Below are 23,295 nucleotides of genomic sequence, written 5' to 3' on the forward strand. Positions count from 1 at the left end.
CTGCGTGGAGCCATGTTGGTGGAATCTGGAGAGTATATTCCTGAAGTTAGCTTGATTGAAGTCACCTGCGATGGTGAACAGGGCATCAGAGTTTGCTGCCTCAAGGGAAATGATGACCAAGGTAATATGTCCAGTGGCACGGCGTTGGTTCTGGGGTGTAGTATGCAGAACGACGACAAGATTGCACAGGCAAATCCCCTCAACAGATAAAAGAGATGGCATTTATGATTCAGGTATTCTAGGTAAGGGGTGAGCTAAGACGGTCAAATCAATGCACCATGAAGCATGGATCAAAGAGCTGGCACCGGCACTTTCCCCTTCATCTGGGGATTAGGTACGGTCCATACTATTATCAATGCTTGCGGTGTGCTGCGTAATATATTTGGTCAGTCATCCAACCACACCCCAGTTTAAAAACAAAATCAAACCATGAATTACAGGACTATTGTTGCCGCAGGACTTAAAAAAAAAGTTTATCTGACTGTAATGAATCAGCCAGCCATCCCAACATACTTTCTAATGGAAAGACAATCTGATGCCAAATGACAACATTTCATGTCAAACCATTGTGAATGCACAGTCTTATTTTCCTAAATGCACAGAGACATTTTTCTCAGGGTAGTGGAATCAAGAACTGTATTCGCCCCACAGTTTGCCTTGCCTCAGCAACTTCCGCCCCTCCGCTCACCTCCACTACACCCCCTCCCCCTCCCGTGGCCTCCACCCCACCACCCCCATCGCCTCCACCCCACCCACCTCCTCATCTCTAGCCTCCTCTTACCTCCACCCCAACCCCCCTCCCCTTGTCTTCACCCCTCCCAGCACCATTGTACCACTTCCACGTTTTACAGCAGTACATTGCTTCCTTCCACTAAATCATTAACCAAAAATTGTTAATAGTTGTAGTCTCACACAAACTATTCTGATGGTCAACCTGAAAACAATTGTCTCTTCCTCTTTACTTTTACTCTGTATTTCCTGCAAGACAATCACACTCCTATCCAGAGTCCTGGGTGAGTTCTAATATCACAACTGGTAAAGTATTCGTTTGTGTGAGATCTTGGCAAATGCCTTCTGAAAATCCAAATAGAATATCACCTCTGGTCCTTTTCTCTCCAATGTCCAGGGATATGGACCAAACACAGGCAAATGGGACTGGCTCAGGAGACAACGTGGGCTGAAGGGCCTGCTTCCATGCTGTTTAACTATTATTCTGTGACTCATTCTGGCTGACAGTTCCTCAAGGACATGTCAGAACAAGTACCTCCAATGAAGGTGACAAATATCCAAACACTGGTTTAGTTAGCACATAGAGTCACACAGTGTGGAAACAGGCCCTTCGGCCCAACTTGCCCACATCAACCAACATGTCCCATCTACGCTAGTCCCACTTGCCTGCATTTGGCCCATATCCCTCTAAACCTGTCCTATCCATGTACCTGTCTAATTGTTTCCTAAACGTTGAGACAGTCCCTGCCTCAACTACTTCCTCCGGCAGCTCATTCCATACATGAAATAGCTACCCCCTCAGATTCCTATAATATCTACCCCCTTTCACCTTAAATCTATGCCCTCTGGTTATTGATTCCCCTACTCTGAAACGCAAGAGACTGTGTGTTTTTTATAGGTCATAAATTATTTCCTCAATAAAAATGAGAATAAGCAACAATTTTCACAATTGTGCAGTACAATAGATTGCCCACTAACTAGGTTAATTTGGTAGGATTTCCAAACATTGAGTCACATAACCATTTCATTCATCGCCATTGACACACATCTTGTGCATTAGGGCTTGCAGTCAAATTTGAAAGGTAGCCAAGGACATTCCAAAAATATTGGTGTGCCTAAACCGCAGAAAAGATTCACGCACTTCAGGATGAGAAACAATTTAATTTATTGACAGATCGTGGTTAGTTAACGAAAGGCTTACAAACCGCAGACATTACTCATTTAGAGTGGCAGGATATAGTAATATCCTTAATCATCAGATATAATCTCACAAATAAGTAAGTGTGAGATAGCTTTGTGGTAGAATCATTGGATAGAAACATAGAAAATAGGTGCAGGAGTATGCCATTCGGCCCTTCGAGCCTGCATCGCCATTCAATATGATCATGGCTGATCATCCAACTCAGTATCCTGTACCTGCCTTCTCTCCATACCCCCTGATCCCTTTAGCCACAAGGGCCACATCTAACTCCCTCTTAAATATAGCCAATGAACTGGCCTCAACTACCTTCTTCATATCATCATATCATATATATACAGCCGGAAACAGGCCTTTTCGGCCCAACAAGTCCGTGCCGCCCAGCGATCCCCTTACATTAACACTATCCTACACCCACTAGGGACAATTTTTACATTTACCCAGCCAATTAACCTACATACTCTGTGGCAGAGAATTCCACAGATTCACCACACTCTGTGTGAAAAAAAACTTTCTCATCTCGGTCCTAAAAGACTTCCCCCTTATCCTTAAAATGTGACCCCTTGTTCTGGACTTCCCCAACATCGGGAACAATCTTCCTGCATCTAGCCTGTCCAACCCCTTAAGAATTTTGTAAGTTTCTATAAGATCCCCCCTCAATCTTCTAAATTCCAGCGAGTACAAGCCGAGTCTATCCAGTCTTTCTTCATATGAAAGTCCTGCCATCCCAGGAATCAATCTGGTGAACCTTCTCTGTACTCCCTCTATGGCAAGAATATCTTTCCTCAGATTAGGAGACCAAAACTGCACGGAATACTCCAGGTGTGGTCTCACCAATGCCCTGTACAACTGCAGCAGAACCTCCCTGCTCCTATACTCAAATCCCCTCGCTATGAATGCCAACATACCATTCGTTTTCTTCACTGCTGCACCTGCATGCCTACTTTCAATGACTGGTGTACCACGACACCCAGGTCTCGTTGCATCTCCCCTTTTCCTAATCGGCCACCATTCAGATAATAGTCTGCTTTCCTGTTCTTGCCACCAAAGTGTTCAACCTCACAGATGTGAATCATTATCTCATGGGAAGCAGATCTTTAATTATCAAAAGGCACAAAGTGTTAGAGTAACTCAGCGGGTCAAGCAGCATCTCTGGAGAACATGGATAGATGATGTTTCAGGTTGGGACCCTTCTACAGACTCATCTTTTATTGTCAAATCTCGAAGGCCGAATTGATTGTTCTCCAAGGTGGTGGGATTATTATTTTCCCAGAACAGACCAATGAATATCAGTTTCCAGTGGGAATCAGGAGTTGAATAATATTCCAAAACAATTGGTAAATTTTCCTCAGACCGGAATGTGAACAGGAAACCTTTGGAACTGCTAAATGGTGCTGGAATAATCAAAACTGCAGTTAGCAAAACAACAAAGCGATAGAATTTTGCAAGGAGAAACAAAACCAGAACATGCAGGAAGATCTCAGCCAGGCAAGCAGTATCTGTGGAAAGAGAAATCTGTTAATGTTTTAGGTCAGGGACTCTTCCCCAAAACTGGCAGAAGAGTGGACAGTTGTCAATTTTCAAAGCAGAGGTGTGTATGGGGGGGGGGGGGGGGGAGGGGGGTACAATGATCATAATTAGTAAAATACTTATTGGGATAACAAAATCAAAGGAATGGGTGAAGGAACAACTACAGAAATATGAATTATAATCACCGACGCAGTTCAACAACTATTTAGATGAGTTCAGAAGAATGATGGGGGACCTCATTGAAACATACAGAATAGTGAAACACTTGGATAGAGTGGATGTGGAGAGGATGGTTCCACTAGTGGGAGAGTCTTGGACTAGAGGTCATAGCCTCAGAATTAAAGGACGTTCTTTTAGGAAGGAGACGAGGAGAAATTTCTTTAGTCAAGAGGGTGGTGAATCTCTGGAATTCTTTGCCACAGAAGGCTGTGGAGGCCGTCAGTGGATATTTTTTACCGCAGAGATAGATAGATTCTTGATTAGTACAGATGTCAGGGGTTATGGGGAGAAGGCAGGAGAATGGGGTTAGGAGGGAGAGATAGATCAGCCATGATTGAATGGCGAAGTAGACCCGATGGGCCGAATAGCCTAATTCTACTCCTGTGTCTTTTGGTCTGGTCTGGAAGTCACGATGCAGCTTTGTAGAACTTTGTTCAGACCACAGGTGGAGTATTCTGTGCAGTTCCTTCCCATGCCCTCACGGTTGGCTGCGGGAGGCATATCCAGGACACAAGGCAGAAGGGGGCCGGGCGAGGAGAGGCATGACATTCCGCCGGATGATCCAGATGGCGCTGGCTGGAGGTCCTGCAGCAGCCTGGGGCTCGCCTGAATCAGGCGCCGCTCCGGAAGAACCAGCAAGTGGACCGGACTGGACTTTGAAAATGGCACCAAAACCTGGCGACTCTTGCATGCGCTCTCAGTGTACTGTTTCTATGCACTTTGTACTAATTGGGGATTGTTTGTGCTTGGGTATGGCAATACTTTACTGAATTGGATGCAAAGAAAGAATTTCACTGTAAATCTGCATGCATTGTGCAAATAAAGACTTTCACTGTACGTCTGTGCATGTGATAAAGGACCATTAAACATAATGGCTACAAAGAACAGAATTGCTCTCAGAGTTAAATCTGTAAAGCCAAATGACTTCATCTTTCATGGTAAAACACAGTTCTTCAGCAGTTTTTATGCAACACCCTTTGCAAAACTATACACACAAAATGCTCCTTGTTACTTCATCGAAGGAGATCCTAAATTTATTGTTGAACTTGTTTTCTCAAATTCACGCTAGCTTTCCTTAATGAGCCAATGGCGTTTTGAATTAACGTCATTCTTTGTTGTGGCTCTGGAAGCTTGCTCACCAGCAGTGTTAAGCTGGTTTATAACATTATCTAATGTTGAACACAATTGCTACTTTGGCTACTCGCCAGCCCTTTGACACAGTTTGCATATCTAAAGATGTTTGAAAGATTGCGTTCAGTGCTTCCACCGTCTCTTTCACATACACCAAAACTACTGAGGTTTAATGCTAGCTATTTATTACACTGACGGTGGGGCCATGCTTCACTGCGGGTGCAATCAATCTTCAGCTTTGGCACAACACATTCAAAAGCTGGGACTAAATCACAATGTTTCCAGACAATAGTGGGGGCGTGGGGGGGGGGGGGGGGGAGAGCCCACAGGAGGCAGAAAGCTAGGTTTTCTAGCTGGTCTCAACTTGGATCATAACGTTACTTATCAGAGAAGTGCATCTACTTCATAACTGAATGTTATCACTATGCAATTTTGTCACTTAAACGTTATTCACATTATTCCCTTTATCCTGTATCTGTACACAGTGGACGGCTCGACTGTAATCGGGTATTGTCTTTCCGCTGACAGATTAGAAAGCAATAAAAGCTTTTCACTGTACCTCGGTACACGTGGCAATAAACTACTCATCGCTATGAAGAATTAGCCAAGTAATCGCAAGAACCGAAAAGGACACAAATTGCTGGAGTAACTCAGCGGGTCAGGCTGCATCTCTGGAGAACATGGATAGATGACGTTTCGGGTCGTCACCATTCTTCAAGAGAGGAGGAGAACTTTGTCAAAGTGGGCATGCCTTGAGGAGATTTCTGCAGTGGAGCAGTCAAAAATGTAGAAACAGTGAACTACAGATGCTAGTTATAACACTGACTGTGTCTGCTGATTGGGTCACAGGCAATAATAGCTTTTCACTGAACCTTGGTACACGTGACATTAAACTAAACTTAACACAAAAAGGCACAAAGTGCTGGAGTAACTCAGCGGGTCAGGCAGCATCTCTGGAGACGTTTTAGGTTGAGACCCTTTTACATGCAAAAGTAAAAAGTAAAAAATAAAAATGACAACAATGCTCCATCTTGGATACAATGAGCATACAATAGGCTCCTGATGATTTGAGTATCTTCTCTAGTCGTTAATCAATAATTAATATGGCATTGCAGTTATTGGAAATCGAAAACAAAATCAATAAAAGCACAGCATTGAAACAATATTGATTAGGGTGCAGACTATTTATCGGAACATAAAAAATAATGCTTGTGTAGGAAGGAACTGCAGATGCTATTTTAAACCGAAGATAGACGCAAAATGCTGCAGTAACTCAGCAGGTCAGACAGCGTCTCTGGAGAAAAGGAGTAGCTAACATTTTGGATCGAGGCTCTTCTTCTGACTGCTAAAGACAATGCTTGATGGACAACATTTACAATAGCAAAATGGAAGAAAAACGCCAGCAATCAAGCACAGCGAAGAGGAAGTCTACGGATATTATTTATTGAATTAAAAAGGAACTGCAGATGCAGGTTTATAGCAAAGATAGACACAAAATGCTGGAGTAACCCAGCAAGTCAGGCCAGCATCTCTGGAGAAAATGGATAGGTGATGTTTTGGGTCGGGACGCTTCCTCACAGTTCAACTGCACCACAGTGCCATCCTTATGGTAGAGCTGCTGCCTCACAGCGCCAGAGAGATGGGTTTGATCCTGACCTCGGGCAAGTGCGGTGTGGTATTTGCATGTCCTCCCTCTGACTATGCGAGTTTCCTCCAAATGCTCTGGTTTCCTCACGGGAGAATTTAAATATCAGGAAACTGCACATTCTGGGCCACCTTTGGAAAATGAACAGAGGGGTTTTCTGCAAAGCCGTCACCTATCTGTTCTCATTTTCGAGATCACACCGCGAGCACTGAAGGCAATGGGGACACAAGAAACAGCAGATGCTGGAATCTTGAGCAAAACACAGTGTGCTGGAGGAACTCCCGCAGGTCAGGCGGCATCTGAAAAGGGTGAGGACAGGTGACATTTTGGGTTGGGACCCTTCTTCAGACTCGTTGGAGTAGGGGGTTTGGGGGAAAGTTGGAAAAGAGTGGTGAGGGAGGGACAAAACCTGACAAGTGATAGGTGGATACACACGAGAGGGGGTTTACTTAAAAGTCAATAGTATAAACGTCAAATTGTCCAACCTCACGTAATACTCCCCTTACCCCTCTGTTTTTCCCGTTCTGGGTTCAATGCTTGCAGTTTATCTGCCAATCCTACAAAATAGAGAGATTGTGCAGTGAGATTCGTAAGGTCATAAGGAATAGGTGTAGAATTAGACCATTCGGCCCATTTAGTCTTTTCCACCATTCAAACATGGCTGATCTATCGCTCCCTCCTAACCCTATTTTCCTGCCTTCTCCCCATAACCTCTGACACCCGTACTAATCAAGAATTAATCTATCTCTGCCTTAAAAATATCCACTGACTTGGCCTCTACAGCCTTCTGTGGCAAATAATTCCCCAGGTACACCACCCTCTGACTAAATAAATTTTTCCTCCTTCCTAAAAGAACGTCCTTTAATTCTGAGTTTCAGCCTGGACAAACAGTGATGATGTCATTGGATGGAAGGCTCTGGAATGTTTAGAAGCTGAATAAGCCTCAGCCTGCCCAATGTTAAAATAAAGGAAGCATTGTTGGCTGAGTAGTGATAGCAAAATCAAAGAAATAGTTCATGTATGATTAGTGACCAATGTTAGCAAAGTGAAGCAGCCATTCACAAAATAGTGCCAAGGATGGAACCTGGTGGAAGTCTGGAGATAACGCAATGGTAAACTTCATGGCTGGAAGTGCGAAGACCAGATAGAAATTATATGCGGCAGATCAAAATTAATGGGATTAATGAGTCTAGAACCAAAGGGCACAGCCTCAGAATATAACGATGTATCTTAAAAATGGAGATGAGGAGGGATTTCTTAAGCCAAAGAATCTGTGGAATTTATTGCCGCAGTCAGCTGTGAAGGCCAAGGCAATGGCTCTTTTTTAAGGTGGAGGTTCTCGATTAGGAAGACCATCAAAAGTTATGGGGAGAGGCAAGGAGAATGGGGTTGAGAGGGAAAAATAGATCAGCCGTACGGAATGGTGAAGTAGTCTCGATGGGCAGAATGGTCTAATTCTGCTCCTATGTTTCATGGATAATCCCATGAAGGGGGAAACAAACCTGTAGGAAACCAATGCGGTCAGAGGGAGAACGTACAAACTCCGTACAGACAGCACATAGTCAGGATCGAACCCAGGTCTCTGGTGCAGTAAGGCAGCAAATGTATCACCACACCACCGTGCAGCACCATGGCATTGTGATAGACAATAGACAATAGGTGCAGGAGTAGGCCATTCGGCCCTTCAAGCCAGCACCGTCATTCAATGTGATCATGGCTGATCATTCTCAATCAGTACCCCGTTCCTGCCTTCTCCCCATACCTCCTGATTCCACTATCCTTAAGAGCTCTATCCAGCTCTCTCTTGAATGCATTCAGAGAATTGGCCTCCACTGCCTTCTAGACAATAGACAATAGACAATAGGTGCAGGAGTAGGCCATTCAGCCCTTCGAGCCAGCACCGCCATTCAATGCGATCATGGCTGAGGCAGAGAATTCCACAGATTCACAACTCTCTGACTGAAAAAGTTTTTCCTCATAGGTCTTTTGCCATTTGGATAATGTGATGTTTCCTTTTACAATTTCGCTGGTATTAAAGACAACTTCACATTCCTCCACATTGTGATCTAAATGCCAGCGTTATCTATTTGAAGCTTCTTTATGGCCCCATCAGAACTTACTTTCCTATCCATCTTTATATCATCTGCAAAGTTCACAACCATACTTTCAGTGTTTTCATCCAAGCCGTTGCAATGCATTCACTAGGACATTCTGCATTCGGAAAAAGTGAGCTGTATGTTTCCTTTCAATGCAATAACTGAGTGTGCCTAAGCTATTTTCTGCTGCTATACTCTTCTATAACGTAGTCTCCCAAATGTTTTATGAATGCAAGTATCAGATCACCACGTTTAATTTTAAGGGAAAAGACCAACATCTCATTACTGTAGCTGGACACAAAATGCTGGAGTAACTCAGCGGGACAAGCAGCATCTCTGGAGAGAAGGAATGCGTGTCGTTTCGGGTAGAAACCCTTCTTCAGTTCCTTCCTATTCATTCCTGTGGTTCTACAGTTTCACCAACACATCAGCTTTGACAGCAAAGAATGAACTTGATAAACAGGCATTCATCATATTTCCCTACTACATAGGAGGCCACTTGGCCTGTCAAATCTACGCTGGGACTCAAAAGATTCCCAGACTTCCATTTCCCCACTAATTTCCCTGTAACCTATTCTCTTTGGTGCACATAACTTCCATCTATCCAATTAGTACAAGTCCTGTCATTTAGCTGTGCATTGAGATGCATGCAGTGACTATATCAACATCACAAAGCTATGAGATATAGTGTTCAGGATGTACATTAATCTGAAAATACACCAAATGGTCACACTTGCTTACCTTGGAAGCATATTTCCATAATCTTCACAGCAATCGGAAATGAGGTGACCCTTAGTTTATAGAGTGCTCTCTCTCTTGAAGACTGATAACGTCACTAGTGTTTACTACTTGTGTTGGTCTAGCACATTTTCTTTCAGAAAATTCCCTGAAGCAAAAAAGAAATGTAAATGTTCATATTGTTTAAATGAATTACCTCATCAAAACATCAACTAGCACAATGTAGCTTGATTAATTATTATTCATGCAAGAGATTATTTTGGCTTCAGCTAGGCTTGCTTTCAGAGACAAGTTCCGTTTTATTCAGAATTTAAAAAATGTACAAATAAATCCTCAAATAAAAAAAATTGAACTAGTTCCACAAAACCTTTTGGGTTAAAAGAGCTGTCTTCATGGAAATGTGCTTCAGATTTTATTTTCATGGTTGCAATGTTTTAAATGCATAAGAACATGGGAAATATGTACAACAGTACATTCTGCAATTTAACAAGATCGTGGATGATATGGCATGCATGTTCCAGTTTAGTTTAGTTTAGTTTAGTTTAGAGAAACAGCGCGAAAGCAGGTCCTTCGGTCTACCAAGTCCGCACGGACCAGCGATCCCCGCATCCTAACACTATGCTACACACACTAGAGCCATTTTACATTTCTACCAAGCCAATTAACTTACAAACCTGTACGTCTTTGGAGTGCGGGAGGAAACCAAAGATCTCGGAGTAATCCCACGCAGGTCACGGGAGAACGTTCAATCTTCGCACTGACAAGCACCCGTAGTCAGGATCGAACTCGGGTCTCTGGCGCTCTAAGGCAGGACTATGGCTCTATGGTGGGACTGTCATATGTTGAAAGACTGGAGCGACTAGGCTTGTATACACTGGAATTTAGAAGGATGAGAGGAGATCTTATCGAAACGTATAAGATTATTAAGGGGTTGGACACGTTAGAGGCAGGAAACGTTCCCAATGTTGGGGGAGTCCAGAACAAGGGGCCACAGTTTAAGAATAAGGGGTAGGCCATTTACAACTGAGATGAGGAAAAACTTTTTCAGTCAGAGAGTTGTGAATCTGTGGAATTCTCTGCCTCAGAAAGCAGTGGAGGCCAATTCTCTGAATGCATTCAAGAGAGAGCTAGATAGAGCTCTTAAGGATAGCGGAGTCAGGGGGTATGGGGAGAAGGCAGGAACGGGGTACTGATTGAGAATGATCAGCCATGATCACATTGAATGGCGGTGCTGGCTCGAAGGGCCGAATGGCCTCCTCCTGCACCTATTGTCTCTAGCTCTACCCCTAAGCCACGGTTTTAGAGTGAATGGGCCTATTTCTGTGATATATGACTACCATGACTGAATTTAATGCAGCTCAACTATTCTGTGTAGTTCTTATATCTCTCAATTTTCAAAGAGTTAAAAAATCTATTGGTTCAGATAATAATTTAGATTTATTAACAGCCTTTAAAATTCTCAATGGTTCAGATGTTAGCCATTGCTGAGAAATAATTTAGGGGAAGGAATTCAAAAAAATTACAAACCTTGGTTTAAAGAAAACATTCTTTAAGCAATCTCACCTCTCATCCATAACCTCGTGTTCTAGATTTTATCAACAGCCTTTCACAATTGACACTTCAAGCCCATTCATAATTTTATAATGCAATGAGATCACCTCTCTGCTTGTAAACTTCAGTGGTAATTGATTTAATTGGCCTCGGTGGAGCTTTCCTCGTTCCAAGTATCAATCTGATGACATAATGGCATCAGTCTGACGAAGGGTCCCAACCCGAAACATCACCCATTTCTTCTCTCCAGAGATGCTGCCTGTCCCGTTGAGTTTACTCCAGCGTTTTGTGTCTACCTTCAATCTAATGACATACCTCTTTTAAACTAAGTATTACTTCAGTAAGTAACCCAGAATAGTACACAGTCCCGATGTAGTCCAACTATGGCTTTATATAACTTGAACACTTCCATTCCTATAATTCACACTACAAAATTGACGAACATATCAGTCGTGCACCTAATTTCTCGCTGCACTTGCATGTTAATGTCCCCCTATTTATTTTGATTGGGGGGCATTTATTTAAAATTTTAATAGCGTTGAAGCCCAAGGAATCAAGTCAAGTTTATGGTCATCAGCAGATGGTACAGTGAGGTGCAGGGACAATGAAAATCTTGCATGCAGCAGCGTCACAGACACAGGGAATCAACTCAAACACAAACATTCCACAAGACAGTGGAAAGATAAACGACAGTGCAAAACCAAAACCAAGCCAGGCCAGCACAGTGGCGCAGCAGTAGAGCTGCTGCTTTACAGGGCCAGAGACCTTGATCTTGACTACGGTGAGCTTGGTTGCACAATTTGTACGTTCTCCCTCTGACCGCGTGGGTTTTCTCTAGTTTCCTTCCACACTTCAAAAACATGCAGGCATTTAGGTTAATTGGCTTCTGTAAAATTATCCCTAGTCTGTATGATAGAACTAGTGTACAGGGATCGCTGGTCGGTGCGGACTCAATGGGCCCAATAGCCTCTTTCCACACTGTATCTCTAAAAAAACGTTAGAGCAAAACACAATTGGGAAAAGGTCAACTGGAATGCAAGAACTAGTCCATAGTGTACCGTTGCTGAGGTACAATTGGGGTTGAGCAGATCAGTTCAAGAACCTCGTGGTTGTAGGGAAGTAGTGAAGATGCTTTTAATGGTGGGGAGAGGGGTGGCCATGATGGACCAGGCCGACTCCACCACTCACTGCAGCGTCTTGCGTCCCTCTGCATTGGCATTGCCGTACTGGGACAATGGTGCAACCAGTATAGTACATTTGTGAGGTTTGTTGGAGTAATCGGTGGCATGCTGAATCTCCTGAAACTTCGAAGAAACTCGAGTCACTTCTTCATGATTACATCTACGTCCTGGGTCCATGAAAGGTTATCTGAGATGTTAATGGAAAGGAATTTGAAGATGTCAACTCCTCTCCACCACCCACACACCAAAGAAAGCTGGCACGTGGAGTCCCACTCTGGTCAAGGATTAATTCCTTAGTTTTGTTGACATTAAGTGAGAGATCGAACTTGTCTTGAAGTTTCCTTGGCACAGAGACACATTCCAGTAATTGAAGGCACTAATGTACACAAATTCACACAATAAATTAAGGACATTTTTCTAAAGTCACTCCCATAAAGTTCTGGTTGGATGCCAAATACAACAGAAGGATTAATGTTTCATACCTGTTCATTGCTGACAGACCACGTTCTAGAGTCATATTCATAGTCATACAGCACTAAAACATTGTCCCAACCGGTACATGCCGATCAAGATGCATCATCTAAGTTAGTCCCATTTGCCTGCATTTGGCCCATATCCCTATGTAAATATCTTTTAAATGTTGTTATTGTACCTGCCTCAACTACTTAAGCTCGCAAATATTCTATTCTGATCTTTTATTTCCAATGTTTTCTCATGACATTGTAGGAAGCCAAACAGTCCTCAAAGTGGCGGCACGGTGGCGCAGCGGTCGAGTTGCTGCCTTACAGCGAATGCAGCGCCGAAGACTCAGGTTCGATCCTGACTACGGGCGCCGTCTGTACGGAGTTTATACGTTCTCCCCTTGGGTTTTCTCCGTGATCTTCGGTTTCCTCCCACACTCCAAAGACGTACAGGTTTGTAGGTTAATTGACTGGGTAAAATGCAAAAATTGTCCCTAGTGTGTGTAGGATAATGTGCGGGGATCGCTGGGCGGCGCGGACTCGGTGGGCCGAAAGGCCTGTTTCCGCGCTGTATCTCTAAATCTAAATCTAAAATCAAAGTCTATGTCCATTTAGGTTTAGATTTATCATTGTCAAGTGTACTGAGGTACAGTGAAAAGCGTTGTTTTGCTTGCTATCCAATCAGCATAATGCAACAACAAAAAACAATCGTCAAACTCAAATACAATAGATAGAGCAAAGGAGAAGATAAAGAATGCAGAATATGGTCTTCAACCTTGTAGCACATTTGTTCCACAGACACAAGTCCAATGTATGCAATGGGATAGAAATAAACTGGATGGTACCCCAGCTCGTGGAAGAATCGTTCAGATGCCTGATAACAGAGGGGAAGAAGCTGTTCCTGATTCTGGTTGTATGTGCTTCAAGCTTCTGTACCTTTTGCCATCTGGCAATTTCTGCAACCATGAAGAATCCAGTCAACTAATGTTCAAATAGGTAACCGTACCAATCAGAGCTGGTATTTTCAGTGGGTGCCCCTCTGCAGAATGCCCATTGACAATATTAAAAACTAAGAGAGTAGCTTAAAACTCTGTAAAAATGGGCGATCTTGAGGAAATGCTCACAACTATTGCTAAGCTAATAAGTCTGAGAAGTCCACACGTTGATGTTGCAAATTCATACATTGATCTCAAGAGAGCTGTTCCATCGGCATTCCAACACTGACCCTGATGCTGCTCTGTACAAGCCTTTCATGCTCATTCTTAGTTTAGTTCTAGTTTAGAAACAGGCCCTTTGGCCCACTGAGTCCGTACCGACCAGCGATCCCCGCACATTCAATCTTGAGTGTACAGTTTTGGTCTCCTAATCTGAGGAAAGACATTCTAGCCTTAGAGGGACTACAGAGAAGGTTCACCAGATTGATCCCTGGGATGGCAGGACTTTCATATGAAGAAAGACTGGATAGACTAGGCTTATACTCGCTGGAATTTAGAAGACTGAGGGGGGATCTTATTGAAACATATAAAATTCTTAAGGGGTTGGAGAGGCTAGATGCGGGAAGATTGTTCCCGATTTTGGGGAAGTCCAGAACCAGGGGTCACAGCTTAAGGATAAGGGGGAAGTCTTTTAGGACCGAGATGAGAAGACATTTCTTCACACAGAGAGTGGTGAGTCTGTGGAATTCTCTGCCACAGAAGGTAGTTGAGGCCAGTTCATTGGCTATATTTAAGAGGGAGTTAGATGTGGCCCTTGTGGCTAAAGGGATCAGGGGGTATGGAGAGAAGGCAGGTACAGGTTACTGAGCTGGATGATCAGCCATGATTATATTGAATGGCGGTGCAGGCTCGAAGGGCCGAATGGCCTACTCCTGCACCTATTTTCTATGTTTCTATTAACACCATGCTACACGTACTCAGGACAATTTGCATTTATACCAAGCCAACTAACCTACACGTCTTAATAGTGGAAGAATCTAATACCGGACGCCGTAGCTTCCGAATAAAAGGACGTACCTTTGCAATGGAGATGTGGATCAACGATGATCAAATGGTGGAGCAGGCTCGATGGGCTGAATGGCCTAATTCAACTCCCAAGTAAGTCCCAAGTAAGACTTGTGGATCATAGATGAAGAGCCTCAAATGGGAGATGTTTGAAGGTGACAAACATAGAAACATAGACAATAGGTGCAGGGGAAGACCATTGGCCCTTCGAGCCAGCACCGTCATTCAATATGATCATAGCCAAACATCCAAAATCAGTACCTCGTTCCGCCTTTTTCCCCATATCCCTCGATTCCCTTATCCCTAAGAATTAAATCTAACTCTCTCTTGAAAACATCCAGTGAATTGACCTCCACTGCCTTCTGTGACTGAGAATTCCACAGATTCACAACTCTCTGGGTGCAAAAAATGTTTTTCTTCATCGCAGTCCTAAATGGCCTACCCCTTATTCTTAAACTGTGACCCCCTGGTTCTGGACTCCCTCAACATCGGGAACACTTTTCCTGCATCTACCCTGCCCAATCCTGTAAGAATTTTACATGTTTCTATATAAGATCCCCTCTCTTCCTTCTAAATTCCAGTGAATACAAGCCCTGTCGACCCATTCTTTCATCATACGTCAGTCCCGCCATCCCGGGAATTAACTTGGTGAACCTACGCTGCACTCCCTCAATAGCATTAACGTCCTTCCTCAAGTTAGGAGACCAAAATTTAAAAGCTGATTTATTTAATTATCCCACCAAGACACAAAGAATAACACCAAGGAAACAGGATGATTTCATGAGCACTGGATTGCTCCAAGATATTAATGAGAGTTATTTTGATTTAATGGCCCTGCAGTTGTTACTGTGCCCCTTAATTGGCTTAATATTATTGAAAAATTACAAAGAAAAATGTATGACAGCACCATACATGTGGGTGGCACAGTGGTAGAGTTGCTGCCGTATAGCGCTAGAGACCCGGGTTCGATTCTATGGGTGCTGTCTGTACGGAGTTTGTACCTTCACCCCGTGACCTGCGTGTGTTTTCGCTGAGATCTCAGGTTTCCTCCCACACTCCAAAGACGTACAGGTTTGTAGGTTGATTGGCTCGGTATAATTGTAAATTGTCCCTGGGGTGTGTAGGATGGTGTTAGTGTAGAATAGTGTTAGTGTCAGTGGGCCGAGGGGCCGGTTTCAAATACAAAATCAGATCAAACATTTCCAAGGCAAGTTTCACTGGAAGCCACGGGACCCAGTCAAGAAACCGCTACCTCAATGTTAGCAAGACGAAGGAGCTAGTTATTGACTTCAGAAAGCAAGGTGGAGTACATGCCCCAATCAGCATCAATGGTGCCGAAGTGGAAATGGCAGGGAGCTCACGTTCCTAAGTGTAAATATTACCATAAAAACAGCTTTTTTCCACGAGTGAGTTCTGCTCAAAAGTCTGTAGTCTCTTTTTTGCTCTGGTTTATTTTCACCCACATGTTTAGACCGTAATGTTGAATCCTTATTGTGTTGATGTGTTTATTCTTTATTCTTAATTGTTAACTGTATGTTTGTGTTGTCATTTGTGAGCGGAGCACCAAGGCACAATCCTTGTATGTGCACATACTTGGCCAATAAACTCATTCATTCATTCATTCATTCACTCATTCATTCAATCATATCAACAATCCGGCCATGAAAGCATACCAATGCCTCTAATTCCACCGAAGACTAAAGGAAGTTTGGCGTGTATCCAATTACTTTTGACAACTTCTACAGATGCATGATAAAAAAGCATGCTATCAGGATGCAGCACAACCTGGTTTGGCAACTGCTCTGTCAAAGACTGCAAGGTATTGCAAAGGGTCGTGGATTTAGCCCAATCCATCAAACTAACCATACTCCCCACCGTTGACTCCATCTACACTTCACGATGCCGCAGGAAGCCAGCCAATATATTCAAGGACCATTCTTACTCCGGTCGTTCCCTCTTCGACCCTCTCCCGTCGGGCAGAAGATATAAAAGCTTGAAAAACCAAAACGCCAGATTCAGGAACAGCTTCTTCCCCTCTGTTATCAGGCTACTGAACGATCCCCCCACGGGCTAGTTCTGATCTTTCTACCTACCTCACTGTGGACGTTTTCTCTGCAACTCTAGTTCTATACTGCTGTAACACTATATTCTGCAGTCTGGCACGTTTCTCTTTGCACTACCTGGTACACTCGAGTATGACGTGATTGTACTCATTCACAGTATAATCTGACCGGATGGCACGCAAACAAAGCTTTTCACTGTATCTCAGTACACGCGACAATTATAAACCGATATCAATACCAGTACAGGTGCTCCTCAACTTACTTTCCGAGAAAACCCATCAGAAACCGAAAATATCGCAAGTCGAAATGCATGTAATACACGTGATCACGTGGCCGGAAGCGAGCTGCGGCTCGCTACGGGTCGCTGCCGTTTGCACCATCGCAAAGTCGAAATATCGCAAGTCCAAGCATCGTTAGTCGGGGAGCATCTGTTATTGGTAATTTTGTACTTTATTCCGCTTCAGAGCTTTTTGGGACGTGCTGAAGATGGGAAAGTCATGGTTTTCCTTATTTGCAATCTTTACCTGCATTATATTTCATTTTCAACATGCAAGTATTCTTTTATTTCAAAAGTACTCCCTGCCCTTGCCAGAGGGCCCACAGATACCTTGGATCATGTAGCAAACATCAAAAAACAGACATCAAAAGGCACAATTAGGATCAGTCTCAAGGAGTATCAAAGTTACAGATATGGAGAAAAAACATAACAGACAGTATCCTCAGAAAAAAATATTAATGACTGAAACTCCTTTCCTGTCAAACTCCAAACTAAAGATTCTGCACCATTGTGCAGATTTCAGAAAGGGAGGGAAACTAAATTATAAACAAGGTGGGAAGAGAGAAGTAATCAAGAACCTAAGATGAAAAATAGTTATCAACATTTGGTGAACAAATAATTTAACAAAGGCAGTCATGTGGCAACTCTTGCAAGGACATTCATTCTTTTTAATATAAACTTTGTGGCAGAATTTTACAGCACATCAACAGGCCCTTCAGCCCACCATGTCAATACTGACAAACAAGTACCTGTCAACACTTGCATCCATTTGAATATTGCTTTGTACTGGAAGGCACAAGCCATGGTTTTGTGCACGTGCGAGGACTGCACACAGTCAGAGTTACTGCCTTACAGCACTTACAGTGCTAGAGACCCGGGTTCGATCCCGACTCCGGGTGCTGTCTGTACGGAGTTTGTACGTTCTTCCTGTGACCTGTGTGGGTTTTCCCTGAGATCTTCGGTTTCCTCCCATACTCCAAAGACGTACAGGTATGTAGGTTAATTGGCTTGGTAGATGTAAAAATTGTTCGTAGTGGGTATAGGATAGTGTGTTAATGTGCAGGGATCGCTGGTCGGCGCGGACCCGGTGGGCCAAAAGGGCGTTTCCACGCTGTATCTCTAAAATAAACTAAAACTAGTCTTCGATTTCCTCCCACACTCCAAAGGCGTACAGGTTTGTAAGTTAATTGGCTTGGTAGAAATGTAAAATTGTCTCTCAACTAAACTAAACAAGAACATGCATGCATTATGATCCATGATCTTGGTAAATTGCAGAATCTACTGTTGTACATATTGTACAAGGAACTTGTACAAGCTCCCTGCCATTTCCACTTCAGCACTATTGATGCTGATTGGGGCATGTACTCCACCTCGAGGGTGCAAACTCTGTACAGACAGCACCCATAATCAGAATTGAATCCAGGTCTTTAGCGTTACAAGGCAGCAACTCTACCACTGTGCCACCCACATGCATGGTGCTACCATACATTTTTTCTTTGTAATTTTTCGATAATATTAACAAGCCAATTAAGGGGCACAGTAACAACTGCAGGGCCATTAAATCAAAATAACCCTCATTAGACTTGGAGCAATCCAGTGCTCATGAAATCCTCCTGTTTCCTTGGTGTTATTCTTTGTGTCTTGGTGGATAATTAAATAAATCAGTTTTGTCAGCTTCAAACATCTCCCATTTGAGGCTCTTCATCTGTGATCCACAAGTCTTAACTGGGACATGGGAGACATGGGAGCTGAATTAGGCCATTCAGCCCATCGAGTCTGCTCCACCATTTGATCATCGCTGGTTTTAGATTCTCCCACTAGTGAAAACATCCACTCTATCCTGGCCTTTCATTAGTTGGTAGCTTTCAGAGATCCTCCCTCAACCTTTTAAACTCCGGCAAGTACAGGCCCAGATCCATCAAACGCCCCTCATACTTTAACCCAATCATATCCATTTAGTTACTATTTTAAGTTTTGATAAAAAGTTGTCATTTTTGACACTGCATGGCCTCACCAGTGTTAATGCAATATGAGCAGGTTTCTGGTTTTAGTGAATCGGAGATTTAAAAAAATCGGAAGCAGGAGGGAGGAAGGAATTCCAATGGTGATGGGTGTCAGAATCTTTCAATGTGCTTTACAATCTTTGTGGCACTTTTCACGTGTATCATATCATATCATATCATATATATACAGCCGGAAACAGGCCTTTTCGGCCCTCCAAGTCCGTGCCGCCCAGCGATCCCCGTACATTAACACTATCCTACACCCACTAGGGACAATTTTTACATTTACCCAGCCAATTAACCTACATACCTGTACGTCTTTGGAGTGTGGGAGGAAACCGCAGATCTCGGAGAAAACCCACGCAGGTCACGGGGAGAACGTACAAACTCCTTACAGTGCAGCACCCGTAGTCAGGATCGAACCTGAGTCTCCGGCGCTGCATTCGCTGTAAAGCAGCAACTCTACTGCTGCGCTACCGTAATGACTCAATTATGGGCGGCACGGTGGCGCAGCGGTAGTGTTGCTGCCTTACAGCGCTTGCATCGCCGGAGACCAAGGTTCGATCCCAACTACGGGTGCTGTCCATTCATCCAGTCAATCGGCCTCTACTGCTTTCTGTGGCAGTGAATTCCACACATTCACAACTCTCTGGGTGAAAAAGTTTTTTTCTCATCTCAGTTTTAAATGGCCTCCCCTTAATTCTTAGACTGTGGCCCCTGGTTCTGGACTCCCCCAACATCGGGAACATTTTTCCTGCATCTAGTTTGTCCAGTCCTTTTATAATTTTCTACGTTTCTATAAGATCCCCTCTCATCCTTCTAAATTCCAGTGAATACAAGCCCAGTCTTTCCAATCTTTCCTCACATGACAGTCGCACCATCCCGGGGATTAACCTCGTGAACCTACGTTGCACTGCCTCAATAGCAAGGATGGCCTTCGTCAAATTAGGAGACCAAAACTGTACACAATACTCCAGATGTGGTCTCATAAGGGCCCTGTACAACTGCAGAAGGACCTCTTTACTCCAATGCTCAAATCCTCTCGTTATGAAGGCCAACATGCCACTAGCTTCCTTTACTGCATGCTGCACCTGCGTGTTTACTTTGTACTGTTGTACAAGGACACCCTGGTCTCATTGCATTTACCTTTTTCCTAATCTGACACCATTGAGATAATAATCTGCCTCCTTGTTTTTGCCGCCAACGTGGATAACCTCACATTTATCTACATTATACTGCATCTGCCATGCATCTGCCCACTCACTCAACCTGTCCAAGTCACCCTGTAACCTCCTAGCATCCTCTTCGCAGTTCACACTGCCACCCAGCTTTGTGTCCTCTGCAAATTTGCTAGTGTTACTTTTAATTCCATCATCCAAATCATTAATATATATTGTAAATAGTTGCGGCCCCAGCACCGAGCCTTACGGAACTCCACTCGCCACTCACTGCCTGCCATTCTGAAAAGGACCAGTTTATTCCTTTGATGTTGCCTGCCCCACTGAGTTACTGCAGCATTTTGTGCCTATCTTCGGTTTAAATAACAGCATCTGGAGTTCCCTCCTACACAGTTCATGTGGGTGGGATTCACTCTGGGAAGTAAAACAAATGGCCCTTCATTACAATGACAATGTCAAGAAAATGTTAAAAATCGGACTGCAGCAGCAATTTTGTTAAATTGCATTCTAAAAAAAAATTTCAGCCAAGTTAATCACACCACTTTCCAAAACTCAAGTGGCTTAGATGTACTAAATTTCTGAAACTGAAATGTTTCTTCTCTTGCAAAATTGATTTTGAGACAAATTCATAGCCTGTAGTGAATCAAAAAAATCCCAAACCAGAATCACCAAAACACAAACCAGCTTCCTCCCACCACGACTCCATCTACACTTCACACTACCTCAGAAAAGCAGCCAACATAATCAAGGGCCACTCATAACCCGGTCGTTCTCTCTTCTCCCCTCTCTGAATGAATGAATGAATGAAGAAATTAGCTTCATTCTACATTCCTGGCATAGGACCCAACCCCAGCATCTACAACCATTCCTGGAGACTCAGTATATTTTGCACAGTGGAAACCATAGTGCAGTAATAACCAAAATTATGTGGTAGTTTTTCTAATTTTTTTAGGCAATTCTCCAAAAGCATGAATTGTGGTCACTCTTAACCACCATTTGCTTCCTAGAAACAACAAAAGTAAAAGAAAAGCCATCCCACCTTGCATGGAAACAAATTCTGCATTCACTTGATTTACCGAGAGAGAACCTGGCTGTTGGCCAGGTGTGTACAGGAAATAAAAACTATTTTCCCAACAAATTTTCTTCAAAAGATTACACAATTCTTGGCAACAAGAATGTCAGGGTATCTTAAAAACAAAAGTGCAGGACAGCACAAACAGGCACCCATGAAACCATTTTCCACAACTATGAAGGGTCTCGACCCGAAACATCATCATTCCTTCTATCCAGAGATGCTGCCTGCCCCGCTGAGTGAGTTACTCCAGCATTTTATGTCGATCTTCAGTGTAAACCAGCATCAGCAGTTCCTTCCTCCGCATTTCCACAACTAATGAATGCTGCCTTGGGATTAAGGTCATAAGGGATAGGAGTAGAATTAGGCCATTCGGCCCAATAAGTCTACTCTGCCATTCAATCACAGCTGATCTATCTCTCCCTCCTAACCCCATTCTCCTGCCTTCTCCCCATAACCTCTGACAACCACCCTGATCAAGAATCTATCTATCTCTGCCTTAAAAACGTCCACTGACTTGGCCTCCACAGCATTCTGTGGCAATGAATTCTGTGGAAAGAAACTTCTCCTCATCTCTTTCCTAAAAGAACGTCCTTTAATTCTGAGGTTATGACCTCTAGTCCTGGACTCTCCCACGAGTAGAAACATCCTCTCCACATCCACTCTATCCATTGCGAATGGGGATCCTGGATTATTGGTCAGTTTCCTTTTGCTGTTTGATACTTGCTGCTGGATGCTTCTGCTACTGAGTGCAGGCCTAATAGCACATCTCTGTTTGGCTTCCACCAGGATATCTACCCCCTGCCTCGGCCTTCCCCATGGGAGTCGCTAATTTTGAATTATGGAGTGCAGTCTCCCCATGCTAGTGCATCTATTCAGATGGTCAGGTTTTGGTTGGATGCAGTGCTAAAGGATTTGGAGTAACTGAAAATACATAGGATCTGTAAACAATAAATCAGGATCAAACTGAATGCCAGAAAGTGCTCAGATGTTGAATCCTTGTGCTGATATTCACAGGTGTATTGGGATATATTGTAACATTCAGCTTAATAAATTTTAAACTTCAGCCCTTCATTATTTTTGACAGCACCATCAAACATAGTCAGTGTGTTAATAAAAGGAAGTTGTTGCAAGACAGCCTTGCAAACCTTTTGCTTCCCGACACAAGAAACAATTGACAATGAATTGCATCTGTCATCTTGCATAGCAACAGAATGATTGAAGTTATTTGTGAAATTCTGAACAGTCCAAATATTTTTCCATGAACTCAACATTTCCTGAAACCCACACACAGTATGAATGTGCATCATCTCTTAAATACATTGTATTTTGTTCTGGCTGAGACAATCATATAGCTGTCTTATTAGTAAACATGCTACAGTCTGGAAGTTGGTTTAAAGCAACCAGAAAACTTGGCACCAAACAGTTATCATTGTGTAGCTGTCAGTCTGATTCGCATAAATATCTGGATAATGGGAATTATTTTGCCCCTCGCTGGGATTAGTGCAATTTGAACATTTGTTTTCATAAATGCAGTACAGTCTGTGGGCTCTTTTGTGTTATTTTCAATAGCAATTAACAGTGTGGAAACTATAAACAGAAGGGGGAATAAGCTTTCACAACTGCACAGAGCCAATACAACAGGGAAACAGGCCAATTGGGCCCAATCCACCATTGTCAACCAAGATACCCATGTAAGCCAGTCCCATCTGCCTGCTTTTAGTCCATACCAGACCCGTTGGGCCCAAACCTCTACTGATTTGGTGCAGCACCCTCTCCTCGCCCCCTCCCCCCCCCAACCACTCCATCCCCCTCAACCCCCCCTTATCCTCCCTCCTCCCCCTCCCCCCCCTCCTCCTCCTCCTCCTCCCTAGGAGATAGATTTAAACTTTAAAATGTGAATAACTTTAAAAATATAACACTGATTTCAATGAAACTTCTTCCATTAGCACCAAAGGGACGATGGTGGGTCAGATGGGCCTAAAATTTCCGCGCTATCGTGTACCGTTTAGGCTGTAGTTCAGGAACAAACAAACAAACATATAAACAAGAGTCTTGGTATATCGATACCTCCAAATGTAAAGTTGTTATTGTTCCTGCCTCTACATCTTCCTCCAACAGCTCGTTCCATTTACCCACCATGTTCTGTGAGAAAACCTTGTTTCTCAGGTCACTTTAAAATCTTTTCCCTTATCATCTTACATCTGTGCTCATCTTAGCTAC

General features: G+C 43.4%; 1 protein-coding gene across 7 annotated transcripts in view; it reads right to left on the bottom strand.

The window, feature by feature from the left end:
• The window catches only part of ankrd6b (ankyrin repeat domain 6b), a 116,203-nt gene that overhangs the window by 64,006 nt on the left and 28,902 nt on the right, over positions 1-23,295 (bottom strand). For 5 of the 7 annotated variants that reach the window (XM_078399796.1, XM_078399790.1, XM_078399791.1 and 2 more), the window contains exon 2: positions 9,290-9,434. The exons of the other annotated variants lie outside the window; for them this stretch is intronic. The gene's annotated coding sequence lies outside the window, so the exon portion shown is untranslated. The remainder of the gene's footprint in view (positions 1-9,289; positions 9,435-23,295) is intronic. 7 annotated transcript variants of the gene reach the window in all.

The sequence above is a fragment of the Rhinoraja longicauda genome, chromosome 5, assembly GCF_053455715.1.
Source record: "Rhinoraja longicauda isolate Sanriku21f chromosome 5, sRhiLon1.1, whole genome shotgun sequence".
In the NCBI taxonomy this organism is placed as follows: Eukaryota; Metazoa; Chordata; class Chondrichthyes; order Rajiformes; family Arhynchobatidae; genus Rhinoraja; species Rhinoraja longicauda.